Genomic DNA, 15040 nt, shown 5'->3' on the forward strand with positions numbered 1-15040 from the left:
AACAAAACCCATAAATAACCCAAGATAAAAAGAGTGTAAAACAGGGATACGACCCACAGGTAGTAAAAGAACCAGAGAAGGAATTGAAACCCAACTATATTATAATTAGAAACTAATTATAAGTGGCTTAAGTGAGTCTATTAAAAGACAGATTTCAAACTGCGTTTAAACACTAAGCCATACATTAATAATGTGGAGTGCAGAAAATTTTTATATATTTCTAGTCTATAATTCACAAAATACCTTATTCATTATGAACTAAAGAGCTGTAAGAGCCACTTGGCACTCATCTGCCATCAGTTTTCTCCTTCATAATGTAAGTAAGGCTGCTGAGCTAACATGGTCTTATCAGGCACCTTTATGCAGGCTCTAGAATTCTATGACTATGACCAAACTGTTTCATCAGCATCTCACATGTGTTCATAAAGATAAACACAGTTCTGGTTCACACAAGGTGGGGACAGCACGGAAGACTCTGATAGCAGCTACTGTTAAACATCACTGTTTAAGACCAGTGTGGAGAGTTTTCCAAAATGCAGATGCCTCCATCATATACTCAGATGTGAATTATGCTAGCCTAGAATAAGACAAACATCCTCACTAATTTTGAGGTAGACACACATTTAAACAACCATATCTGAAAAACACTCTTAGAGGATAACAAAACCGTATCTGTCCCTATCTTTTTTTCATCCTTTTATCAATCACGGACGCTGACACTTCTACACAGAAAGGGTGCCCCACTCTGACACAGAGACTGTACAGGCTCACTTCTAGTGCTAGTATTGTCTCCCCAGTAAGAGCTCATGGACTTCTTCAGGCCTGAGTCATCTTCCCTAGTCTACTTACAAGAACGGCCCCCTCCCCCTTTTCAAATAGGTTATCACTATGTGCCAGGCTGGCCTACACTCAGCCTCCTGCTTCAGCATTCTGAGTACTGGAATTCTAAGCATGTCACTACACCTGCTTTTTCACCTCTTCTTCACTGAACTTATTATGCTAAGGATTTCATCTTTATGGAGGTCATAAAGCTTTGACTACAGATGACCATCATTGGCTTAAGTCTTAGCCAGTCCACACTACAAATGACTGCCACAGGTTATAATGAGAAACTTAGAACTAATCAATTAAGGCCAGGCATGGTAGTGTATGCCTTTAATCTCAGCACTTGGAAGACAGTGATGGGCAGATCTCCGAATTCAAGACTAGCCTGTCTACAACACAGCAGAGCTATACAGAGAAACCTGTCTCAAAAAACAAACAGTAACAACAACAAAAAGATCATATTACATGCAAAAACAATGATGTGTACATATAATATTATATGTAACACATACATATCAAAATGTCACTAAAAATGTTTAAAACCTATCATTACTTCTGGAAAAAAATTTTTGCACCATATATACCCTAAAGGATGGCACTGCTAATGGTATCTTTAAATAAAAAAACAGCATCAGGTTTTCCGGGTAAATGCAAAGGTTGGGTTTGTTGTCAGGTTTCAACAGTTTCCTGAAGTAGTACATTAGTTTCAAGGTTAAACTTTTAAACATTTATTTACTATGTGTGTGAGGGTATATATGAGTGGGTATGTATGCATGTGCCATAGCATGTGGTGGCAGGCACAGGACAACTTTTAGGAGCTGGTTCCCTCCTTCCAACACGTGGGTTCTGGATGAACTCAGGTTATCAGTCAAGAGCCTTCACCCACTAAGCCCTCTCTGTCCACTTTGTTTGCAGTGCTAGAAGTTGAACTTAAGGCCTCAATCACAAGAAGGCAAGCACTAAGCAATACCCATCCTCGTACAGTAAATACTTTAAATAGATGGTAACAGAAATTAAAGATCGAAATTACAATTCTGGGAATAATCTTTAAAGCATATACAAAGGTATAACCAGAGAAAAACAGGAATAAAAATGGAATACTAAAAAGTAGTTAATCTAGGGCTGGAGAGATAGCTCAGAGGTTAAGAGAACTGTCTGCTCTTCCAGAGGTCCTGAGTTCAATTCCCAAACACCACATGGTGGCTCAAAACCATCTAAAATGATATCTGGTGCCCTCATCTGGTGCCCTCTTCTGGTGAGTAGGCACACATGCAGGCAGAACACTGTATACATAATAAATAAATAAATAAATAAATAAATAAATAAATAAATAAATCTTTTTTTTTTTTAAAAGTATTTAATCTAAATAAAACAAAAAAACTAGGAAAGGAATAAGCAAAAAATAAACCAGAAAAATACCAGCCCTATATCCAATCAATGAACCACCTATAAGAAACAAACTATTTCAATTAAAAGGAAAGATTGCCAGGCAAGAGCAACACTAAGCTATTGTCTGTTAAGTAGAACCTCTTTCTTCTCTTTTCTTTCTGAGATGGCATCTCACTGTGTAAGCCATGTGGGCCTCAGACTTACTACGGACAGCAGGCTACAAGTGCCCAAATCATACAGAACGGGATCCTAGTGGGAACCTAGCCATGCCTATCTCAAAGCCAGCTGAAAACTGCTGCCCAGTCTAGGTTAAACTAATCACTCATGTCTTGTAATTCTGGATCACAAGAGAAATGGAAGGTTATATTTTAAAGCTCAGGAAAGATAACAAAGCAAAGGAGTAACAATAAGAATATTTATGTTAACAACAGAGTACTTCTCTATATAAAGTCACAAAAATCACCCTCCTAGTCAATACGAAAAACAACCTCCCACCTTCCTGCACTTAACAGAAATCCAAAGTAGTTCAGCTTTTTAATTTGCTTCATTTTTTTTAAAGATTTGTTTATTATTTATACAACATTCTGCCTGCACACAAGATCTTACTATAGATGGTTATGAGCCACCATGTGGTTGCTGGGAATTGAACTCAGGACCTTTGGAAGAACAGTGAGTGTTCTTAACCCCTGAGCCATCTCTCCAGCCCAATTTTCAGCTTTTTAAAAGAAAGTAAACATTTAAAAACTAAAAAGTGGAGCTGGAGAAATGGCTCAGAGGTTAAGAACACTGGCTGCTCTTCCAAAGGTCCTGAGTTCAATTCCCAGCAACCGCATGGTGGTTCACAACCATCTACAATGAAATCTGGTGCCCTCTTCTGACAAGCAGGAATACATGCAAGGCAGAATACTGTATACATAATAAATAAATCTTTAAAAAAAAAAAAAAAACTAGAAAGTAAAAACCTAAACCAGAGTAGGTTCACCTCCCATGCTCTGCTACTTATGAACTATCTATCTAGTTCGGCTTGACCAAAAATTTAATTAGAGTAGATTTTATCATTTACAAAGTACTTGTTTGTATTTTTTTTTTTTTGAGACAAGTTCTAGTTATGTGAACAAGAACTTACAATATAGCCCAACTGTGCCTTGAACTTGCAATGATCCTCCTACTGCTGCGCCTGGATGCTGGGAATACAGCTGTGCACCAGTACACTGAGCTGCCATCAAGGCTTTTAAGGCACACAGTGTTGTCTATAAAGTAGCTGACAGAGCCCATAGACCTCCCCATTCCCACAACATTTGGAACATCTGCATTGGTAATATTTCTAGAGACATAAAATGTCAATGTGCCATCTGTGTTTTAGGTTTGCATTCATCCTAGTAAGCAGAACAGCACTATGCTATATAGTGGCAGGTAGGAACCAAATGATTTTTTTAAAAAAGGCAAAAAGGTATAGCTAAGTAGGTGAGTATCTGCGAATGCATGTGAACATGTGGGTATACACATATTCTACTTTTAATTGGCCTGTTACGGAACCAGAGAGCAAAATTTCAAAAGGTGGCGCTCACCTTTAACCCTAGTCCTGGAAGGCAGAGGCAGGTGGATCTCTGAGCTGGAAGCCACCATGGTCTAGTGAGCTCGAGGACAGCCACGGCTAAGCTGAGACCCAAACCACCCCTAACACCGCCACCACCACCAACAAAATAGCCCAGGATCTCTCTTTCAGTACAAGACTGCTGAAGGAAAAGCCTGCAACGTCGAACCTGCAGGTATATTTTCAACACAGTGAGAAATGCACTTTCTCACTTGTTTAGAGAACTCAATAAATAAAGCTGCCAAACTGGCAATTTTATGTAGTTTATTTTTTTATGATTCCTGCTCACTTTCCATTTTTACCACAGAATTTTGTCCTAACATGATTTTATGGTTGAGACTGTCTTTGCAGCAAAGAGAGGCCTAAACGTACTGTCCAGGCTGGGGAGAAGGCTCAGTGAGTCAAGTGCTGCCAAGTTCAGATGTGCAGCCCTCACAGCCAGCTCAGCCGCAGTCACCCGTGACCTGGGTGCTGAGGGAGGCGGAAAGGGAAGCTCAGCAGCCAGTCAACTGTCAGCTCCAGGGGCAGTGGGAACCTGATGTCAGAAAAACTCTACATGCACATACATGCATATACTACCATCACAAACACACACACACTCACACTTGTATTTTCTTCAACTGTACAACTTAAAATGTTTGTTTTCATTGTTGCTCTTAGTACTGTTGACCATCTAAAATATACCACCAATTATGACACTTAGTAAACACATTTTTATTGAAAAGTCATCAGATTCTGTCAACATGACACAAACTGGAGTCATCTAAGAGGGAACTCCAAGCAAAATGCATTAGTCTCTGAGAGGGTCTGGATACTAGATGCGAGATACTTTATTAGCAACTGCTTACATTTGAAGAGCAAAAAAGTGGTATTGAGAAACAGAGCCTGGCTAGGAGCAATGGATCAGCAGTGAAGACCACTGTTTTCCTCATTCAGACCCAAATTCGGTTCCCAGCACCCGCATCAAGTAAAGGGCCACCATCTCAGTCCAGCCAGGGAGAACACCTTTTCTGGCCTACATGAGGAGTTGTTGTTCTTGGAATGCTGTTCTCCAGACAGCACTCAGCAGCTGTGATGATGTCAACACAAGCCTGGGCCTGTCAGCATTCTGTTATGGAGGAAGGGAGCTCCCAAGCCCACACCCTTCCCTGGGGATTTTATAGGTAGTTAACACTTGCCTGCATGTGTGTGCCTGTGCTTCTTTTACAGTGGTGTGGCCACTGGTCAGGGGTCCCAAGTCCTGTAAATAACCCCTTACCCTCGTTCATGTAAGCAACCCTAGCTAAATTTAGTGGGCCACTGCCTTGCAAGAGGCATAAAAGTAGAAGGAAGACTGGTTACAAAGAGGAAGGCAATTGGTGAGAGCAGGAGAGGGACGACAGAGAAACGGGTGAATGTGCTCAAAATACAGTATATACGTGTGTGGTGGCTGCTCTTGGTAACCAACCTGACTACATCTGGAATTAACTCCAAGCAGCTGGGTACCTGTGGGAAGGACTTTTCTTAATTAGATCACTCTGAGTGGGAAGACCCACCCATGAGCTGGGCCACCCCTTCTGATGGTAGCTTAGATAAAAATGCGAAGCAGGAAACCAGCTCTCTGCCTGCTTGTTCTCACTTGCTGGAGAGTCCATTCCTTTACTGGCATTGCAATGGATGGATATATATATTTTGGCATCCCAGCACTGAAGACCAGCTGAGACATCCAGCCTCATAGAGTGAACAACTTTTATTCTTAACCTTTCCATTGTTGGAGTAGCTGGATCACAGCCTGTAAGCCATTCTAATAAACCATTCACACACACACACACACACACACACACACACACACAATCTGTTCTTCTAGAGAACCCTTACTAATATACCATGGATGAAATTATTAGAAAAATAAAAATAAATGGGGTTTTAATATATTTTAACAAATGAACGGGAGGACAAGCCCCTAAGGAGAGCAGAGGGCCAGCTTGTCAGCACACCTGGCTCAGGGCACCAGCAGCACTCTGGCACTGCCAGGGCCTGCGCTGGGCCAGGTCAGTGCTACAGCACCCACCAGCCCTTCACAGTGACAAGAGGAAGCCTGCATCACCTTCACAGTCCTGAAATCTAGCAGACATTACTTCACCAGAAGACACAGAAGCTGCCCCATGGCTACAGGGCCAAGAAACAACACTACCATACCACTGTCCTCCAAAAAGCAAAAAGAAGCTAGAATGAAGTCAAAAGGAAACCAACAAGCCGCGTACTCTCCTAATATGTCAGTGTCTTGGGCACAGAGGTTACCTGTAATCAGGTACTTGAACCAGAGGCTGGAAGGCTGCAGAGGTCGACCTGGGCTACATAAATAAGCTCTGGCCAGCTTACAGTGCATAGGAAACCCTGCCTAAAACAAACTAGGTAAACTGAAAACTAAATAACTGGAGCGTGACCCAGTAAGGGCTGGAAAACTCCAATTAGCCGAAGACAGTTCCCATAAAGGACAGGCAGTACTGGACAAGCAATGCCATAGCAGTGCGGACTACACACATAACAGAATCCTCCCGATGCTGGTTTTCAGAGTGAAGGGACCAGGTCTAGTAGAGAATGCCTTTGCTATTAGGAATGAAGGGTAAAGGCAACAGCTGATTCCCAAAAGGCTCACTACAGAAAGGAAGATTAACACGTGCACTGTATTTTGTTTGTATTTGCATATTATGTTGAAGGCAGAGCCAACTGGAAGAATGTTAACAATGGAGAGTCAGTCCAGAAAGTGTGAGAGTATTTGTGTGAGATATTTGTGTGAGAGTAAAATTAAAACTAAAAAGTTTAATTTTAAAATAACTCATATGAAACAGATTAGGATTTTTGCTTTCTCTAGCTTGTTCAGAGAAGTAAAATTCCATCTCAGTAGGTCTATCAAAGGTATGTACAGATAGCAAAGGCCTACTATGGCTGGGAACTCAGCTATGGGTAAAAATAAAAATGCATCAGACTTAGAATTTTACAAAAGGAGCCAGTAAACTATTGCCAGCAAGCCAAAAGAGTTGTATCCTCAACTTCTGTAAATAAACCTGTATTGGGAAACTTCTATGTTTAGGCGTTTATCCAGACACTGTCCCTATTTCATGGCAGATCTGGGAAGCTACAAAAGCAGCCATAAGTTAACAACACCTATACTACCTGACCACTTATGCTACCTGACCCATCATAGAACTTTCCAAAGACTGGTCTAGTGACGCTGCAAAAACAATTAAGTCATTTGGGGGAAGGGGAAGAATACAAATTTTGTTAAATTTTATCTGTTTTTGAGACACTCTATTATGGAAGTCTGGTTGTCCTAGAACTCCCTAGGTTGACCAGGCTGGCCTCACCTGCCTCTGTGTGGGATTAAAGACATGCACCAGCATACGTGGCGCAAGGCATGTGTGCATGTATGTGTTTGAGTGTGAGAGTGCTGGGGCTGAAACCAGGACCTTGCACGTGATGGGCAAGTGTTCTGCCACTGAGCTATGACCCCAGCCGAAATACTAACCTTCAAGAGACACGTCTGAAAAGCATGTGGGTCAGTCCTTCCAGGTAGCCTCAGGCAAGAGAAGTCAAATTTGAATGTGTGCTCTGCAATAATGTGGAGGTGCTCACCAAACACATAAAGTCGCTGAAGCACTAAGTCACTGGGTCCTCGGGAGCCATCTTATGTGTAACGGACACACCACCCTTGAGAATCGTTTTGGAATTGACACCCTATTCTACAGAATGGCTTTATGAGTAACTGACACACTGCCCTACAGCACAGCTCACAGGTGAGCTTGAGCCCCGAGACTTCTGTAATTTATTCTTTTTTTTGTATTCTACGCACAGGTTAAGTCTGGTGGTCAGAGGATAACTTGTGGAAGTTGGTTCTCTCCTTTTCTACCAAATGGATCCTCAGGATCAGTTCAGGTGGTCAGACTCACTAGCCTTTACCTGATTCATCTCACCAAACCACGTTTTTGGTTTCTGAGACAAAGTCTTGGTCTAGAATTTGCTGTTGTGTAGCCTAGAGTGGTCTTGAACTCAACACTCCCAGCGCTAGTCTACCAAGTGTTGGGACCACAAGTATGTATCAGCACACCCTATAAAGCACAATAGATTGGGCATCCTTGAATATAACTAAATGGGGGAGGGCATACATATTGAGTACATACACACTCTTTGGTCATTATTTCCTAAATAATAGAGCCCAGCAACAATCTATCAGCTATTACAAGAAAAGTAAAGATGATTCAAAGTATGCATAAGTTATAGGCAAAGATGCCATTTGGTAAAGAGACTTCCTCATATGCTAACTAAGCAGTGTCTGGTATTGGGTTTCTGGAGCCAACCTCCCTTGGGATACTGAGTGAGGACTGTGGGAAGAGAAAATGAGTTACCGAGATCACACTTTCTAACTGACAGCTTGACAGAGAAACATGCAGCTACCAAACAGGATGCACAGGGTGTGGCTGGCCACTGCTTTCCCTCAGTGAAAGGCACTTCCCTTACAGTCTTACCAATCCAATCACTTTGGTTACTAATCCTTTTTCCCATGGGTAGTTCAAATCAAAAATGTGAACAAACCCAGGTCCAAATTATCATCAACTCCCAGAAAGCCAAGTGTTAAAAAAAATGAATCATTCCTGCCAAAACAAAGGACATACGTTAAATGTGCAGTCTACCCGAAAGCGTGGCTGTGAGGGTGAAGGCCCAGCTCAGCGTTAACACTTGGCAACAGTTTACCGGTGCTCGCCTGCTTCCTTCTTCTTCCTTCCCTCAAGTGCACATGCTAGAAGGGGTTTGGGAAGTCTCAAGTGGAGTGAATTTGAACATGGTAATTCATCTGCTTCTGTGTATGTTTAAACTTTCACCCTAAAATAATGTTTTGTAAATCAACAGGTCGTATTGAAAAACTAAAAATATGCTATCTTAATGTGTTAGACAAAATCTAACACTTATTCCTAGCTTCCAAAAAACTCTCAACGAACTTCAGGAACTTTCAGCCTGATACAGGGCATCCGTGAGAGAATGATAAACACCAAAATTCAAACTGTCTCCTCTTCCAAATATGCTGTGAGGAGAAGAACACAGAACAACCTGATACGGGAACATAGCTGAAAACCACACCTCTGAAGAAGGACCATGGTCTATAATATATAATGAATCCTCAAAGCTTAATAAGAAAACCCAGCAAAAGATAGGAACAGGCAAAGTCAGCTTACACATAGGCAAAAAAAAGTACAGGAACTTGATGCAGTCAAGGGAGTAAGAGGCATGGCCAACAGCTTAAGAAGCCCAAGTGCTCTCTTCCTACATACACTGAAGGAGCCTGCAAATGCCTGCATGATTAAAGCTGAACATCAAATCACAAGGTGGTGGCACACGCCTGTAATCCTGGAAGGCAGAGGATCTCTGAGTTAGAGGCCAGCCTGGTCTACAAAGTGAGTCCAGGACAGCCAAGGCTATACAACATAGAGAAACCCTGTCTTAAAAAAAAAAAAAAAAAGAAAGAAAGAAAGAAAAAAAGCTGAATTACAAGCAGCTCCAGCCCTTACCACAGAAGCTTCCCAAGTGCAGGGAGCGAAGGAGCTAAGGCGCCTAAGAGCCAGGGTGCATTTGGAGGGTGTACCTAAGGTGACCCCACTCAGCAACTGTCCACCTCTACAGTCTTCTACACTCCACAGGTCTTTACACCTCTAAGGCCAGACTCACAAAGGTGTCTCACCTACTCTTGTATCCAAGATGTTGAATTAGATTTATTCTTAGACACAGGCAAAAAGCAAAGCAACCCTAAGTCAATTTTAGGGACTCCTGACTCTATCTGGTAGCTGATGGCAAAAATGATTTACCAAAGAATGAGGAAAATATTTTTACTACAAAATACAAGAGAGATTATTAAGACACAAACAGTTCAGCTGGGTATGGTGGTATATGCCTTTAGTCCCAGCACTTAGGAGGCAGAGGCAGGTGGAACTCTGGGTTCAAAGCCAGCCTTGTCTACAAAGCGAGTCCAGGACAGCAAATGCTACATAGAGAAACCCTGACTCAAAAAACCAAAAACAAACAATAACAACAAAAATCCCAAAACAAAACAAAACCAACAGCTCAGTAAGCAGATATAAATCACTGCTTTGAAGAGACAAAAGGGCAAAAGGAATGAGAAACCAACATGGCAGACTTCAGAACTTTTCTTAGAAAGGCCTACTTATTTGTCCTTCATTGGTAAGAACAAAAAAAAAAAAAAAAAAAAAATTACTTCTCTGGTTGGTATTTGCAGGGGGAAGGGGGAAATTCAACTACAATCCTAGGCATAAACCTAGTGATTTCCTCTTTTATCTTACCTTTTATCAACATGAGGCATTGCTAGAAAATCACTATAACTGATTTTCTACAGGCATGCAGCACTACGGTTTTTAATTTTTGTTTATTTACTTGGATGTGTGTGGGCCTATGTGAATTTATGTGTACCAAATGCATAGTACAGAGTTCCCGGAGGCCAGATGATGTTGGAGGTAGGTAGAACTGGAGTTGCAGGTAGTTGTGAGCCAGCACGTGGGTGCTGAAAACTGAGCCTGGGTCTCTGGGTTCAGCAAGCACTCTTAATTAACACCTCTCCAGTTCCTAATAAAACTAGCCAAAGCGCTCTTTTCAGGTATATCTCTCATAGTAACACCCAAATACTCCTTTTCAAGGGCATCTTCTAGAATGAGTCCCCATGTTTTTACCTTTTGCCACACCTGCCCTTCTGTGACCCCTCATCAGGATTATTCAAAAGCAAGTGCCCCAGGGAGAAGATGCCTCCGGCCTCTATGTAAGCTCACTTGCACATAAGCAAGTATGTGCACCCACATATGGAATTTAAGTAATAAAGAGAAATACTTAAGAAAGACAGCCAAAAGACACGGAGTCTGAAAGGAATACTCAGCTCTTCTACACATCACTTCTGTCCCCTGCTTTAGCACTCCCCACAAGCCTCCAAAAGTCAGGTGGAAGGATTCTAAAAGCTGACCAACAGAAAACCTGAGAAATGGCACACTGCACACCCAGCTGCAAATGCTCAGTGCTTGGGCACTGCTAAAACAAGAGCAAACAAACACTAAGCCAGAGTCCCTAGCTCCACAGAGTCCCTATGTAAACTAAATCCAGGGCAGCACTCCAGATTAACTTTCAAAAGAGTTTCAGGCATGGCATCCAACAAAGTGTCTGTGTAGCCATTAAAGGCTGTGAACTAGACAATTTAAAAGACAAAACCTATCACAGTATCTAGTTTACATATCTGGGTGTTTTGCCTGCACGTGTGTCTGTACACTACCGTGTCTGGTGGCCATGGAGGCCTAAAGGGTTTAGAATCCCTGGAATCTGGAGTTACAGCTGGTTAGGAAGCACTGAGTGAGTGCTGGGAATTGAGCCTGGGTCCTCTGGAAGACCAGGATGCTCTTAACCTCTGAGCCATCTCTCCAGCCCCAAATACACAGCTTTTTTTTTTTTTTTTTTTTTTTTTTTTTAGAGGCCTAACTAAAGTTCCATCCAAACTTAGGGAGTTCTGTGAGGGTGGATGGACCTCATCAGCATCAGAGGACCACCGCACAGCAGAAAGGGCTGGCTGTCTCAGAGATCCTGTCAATCTCCAAACGCTGCAGGGTTATTCTAATGATGTTACTCTTCACTCCAACCCCCACAGTGCATTTCTACGCACATTAACAGCCTTTACTGTGTCTGTAAGTACTCCTAGCTTGTCCATTCCGGAAACTCCAGCAACTGCGAGCTGTACCTCTGAAAAACTGACCACAGAATACTGAAGCATTTCTCTAAAAATCTGTAACTTAGGGATTAATTCCATTATTCAAGATAATCATAAAAAGTAAGGGTTTTCACTCTGAAATCTGCTGAGACATCTATTCAAACAGAGTCACTTATTTGCCGTCACAGTACAAAAAAAATTTTAAACAAAAATAAAAATTCCATCATTTTTCTAAAATTAATTTTAATGCTTTCTAATAATGGCAGTATTTACTTTTGTGGACTCTTCATATATGATACAATATATACATTTTTCAGTGATTACGACTGAAGGCATTCTTTTTCTCCAAAGATACCAGCTCTTTCTCCTACTCTATAACTTGTCTACAGACTTCGGCCCTTAAAACCAGTTATAAGACCTTGTAATATGCTCTTCAAGATCTGGTTCCTGTGTCCTCTCTGTCTCCATGGGTGCAGAGCAATTAATTACCCTCCCTTTCAGCGAGGCCTAGGCCATGTGTCTAGAAAAGATTCTGGGGCTTGACCACAAACCACTTTCTCCCTATCAAAAGGCCACCCAGTTGGGTTAGGGAGGACTTTGGACATTCTGGTGGCTGCCCTCCATAAAAAGAAATTCGTGCTCGAAAGCTGCTAAATTCAGTTGTAAGGGTAGTCCAGTTCCATAGTCCCCCAGGCTTCCACTATCCATTTTTCTAGGACCGCAGTTCTGAACCTGTGGGTCACGACCCCTTTGGGGTTGAACAACCCTTTCACAGGAATCACCTAGGACCATCAGAAAACACAGGTACTTATATTACATTTCAGAACAGGAGCAAAACTGCAGTCATGGAGTAGCGGTGAAAATGTTATGGTTGGGGTCACAACAGGACCAACTGTATTAAAGGGCCGCAGCACTGGGAAGGCTGAGGACCACTGGGCTAGGATGTGGACAGCCTCTTTACCTCCTCACCAACCATCATGCTGTCACATACACACTGGAGTCAGTTTCTCTCCTCAGTCTTTCTCCCTTCACAAGAGATTAAAGTGGTCAGATACTCTGTGTTCCAGACACTCTGGGTAAAGGTATCAACCTGGTAAACTTTAGCCACTGAGAAACACCAGCAATTACTCTAAGAATGTCTTTAACCAAATTACAGCTAATAAACTATTTGTGCCTTCACATACATGTTTTACCCTAAACTGAACAGAAAACTAAACCTTGAAGGTAAACTGCAAGCATTTCTAAGTAGATCCGTGATGTCACCACCATTCCTCTTCTGCTTCTGACACCACCTTTGCTCATGACTCACAGCAATACTGTTCTGAGTGCCACACACCCTAATTCATGTTAAGTTACAAAGTAAATGATGTAACATGCGGGATTTTACACCCATCCCAACGACAAGACAGAGGCATGACAGAGCCAGGTGAGCTATCCTAGTTGACCCAAAGTCCCCTTGTCAAAACTGCAAAGGCAGTCTTGCCTGGCTGCCTTTCTGACAGCACTCTTTGGAGAGGCATTCAAAGCTTGTGGGTGGCGCATGCCAGTAATCCCAGAGCTCCAGGAGGCAGAGGCAGGTGGATCACTTTGAATTCCAGGCCAGGATAGCCAACACTACACAGAGAAACCCTTCCTTGGAAAACTAACTAACCAACCAACCAACCAACCAAACAAACAAACAAACAAAAAAACAAAGAGAAAGAGAGACCCATGTAAACCACTAGAGGGCTCAAATTGTGACCATTTTACCTTGCAGACCCAGCAGACCCCTAGCTTAACAGTTGAATTCTTCCTTCCCCACTGTGCTTCCCAACAGCCAAGGAGAAACTGCACCACACCTCCTTCAGCGGTGCCTGGCGCCTAACAAAAAGATGTTTCCGCCACAGCCAGCCACAAAGATTTACACTTTAAAGAACAAGAAGCCCCTCCCTCAAAATAGCAAAGGCAATCAGGCCCACATCTGCAACCCCAACCTTGCAAGAGACCCAACTGAAGTCAACAGTATCTGAAGCTCACTTCTAGGCCAATAAGTGACCTAAGGGGAAATTAAACACAGAAAGTGCCTTCGACCTTGTGAACCACCCCCTCTGCGCCCCCCCCCCCCCTTTAAGAAGAGGACCCATGTCCCCAAGCAGATTTAGAAGCAGCTTTAAAACTACTCTCTACAGAAGCCTTCTGAGCTGGTTAGTGTTCGGTCAGTTTGACAAGAGTCATCTGAGAAGAGGGAGCCTTCTTATAGGGAGGTAGGCATTTTCTCAATGACAGAGATGGGAGGGCCCAGCCTACTGCTGGTCGTGTCTTCTCTGGGTGCTTTAAGAAGGCCGGCTGAGCAAGCCATCTGGAGCAAGCCAGCAAGCAGCACCCCTCCATGGTCTCTTCAGCTCTTTCCTGCACAGACTGCCTCGATGACGATGATAAGGAAGTCTACCGGAAGTAAACCTGCCTCAAGTTGCTTTTGGTCATGCAGCTTCCCCACAGCAACAGTAACCCTGACTAAGACACTTTCTCGGCAGACAATGCTAAGGATTATCTGTGCCTACCTGGACAGGCATTAAATCACACTCCCCAGTCCCGGCAGGCTCTCCTCTAACTTGTACTATAGTAACCTGCTCAGCGTTGCATATTTCTTGCTCGCCTCAAGTCTCCCATGATCTGCCCTCAATCCATTTTGCGCTCTCTTTATTCCTAAAATGCATCTCGAGATCTACTGATTTAATTTTTCATCAGTCACTGTATCTGGAAACACTGGCACGGGTAGAAATCTTTTCTAGGTAAGTGCCTTTCACAACTGCTTCCCATATAAACTTAGCTAACTCATCTCATCTTTTCCAACCGAGCCCACATCGTTTGCTGAAGCTTAAGTAAAACACATTCCAAATGAAAGACATCTTTCTAGGTAATTCATTCCCTTCACCACACGGAAACAATGTCCAAAAGTCGAGCAGTTTGTTTTTTAAAGTACAAATGAGTCAACTCTTTAAAAACTTGAGCACCTCAACGGAAACCTGGCAGTTCTAGCCTTTAAGTATGCGAACGAAGATCGAACATTTTCCAGTTTTTTGTTGTTGTTTTAATCTGCTCTCTGAACCTAGTCACTGCAGCCTGCCAGGGCCACACCTTCTAAGCCCCCCACCCCCAAATTCACAGATGAAACCTGTGAGTGGAGGTGGTGGGGACCTAACCCGGCTCCAGTGAAACCCAGGTACGGGACCGGCACACTCGGGCTAGGGAACCCCAAGAGGGCGGGCCGGCGCCGCGCAGCCCCCCGAACGCTGCGGAAACACCTCCCGGCGCCCGCCGCCTCCTTCCTCGGGGCGAGGGTGCGGAAGACGCTCAGGAAAAACACACCCATGTCCCCTCTCCGGCCTCCGCCCCGCGGCCTCCGCTTCCCCAACAGCCGCCCCGCGGCCCGAGGCTGCGGGCGGCGGCCGAAGTCGGGCCACGCGGGCGTCCCCGGCGCGGCGGGGTCCCGAGTCCGCCCGCTCGCCCGCCGCCCGCCGGGG

Source organism: Psammomys obesus, unplaced genomic scaffold, assembly GCF_907164565.1.
Source record: "Psammomys obesus unplaced genomic scaffold, mPsaObe1.curated_primary_1811, whole genome shotgun sequence".
NCBI lineage: Eukaryota > Metazoa > Chordata > Mammalia > Rodentia > Muridae > Psammomys > Psammomys obesus.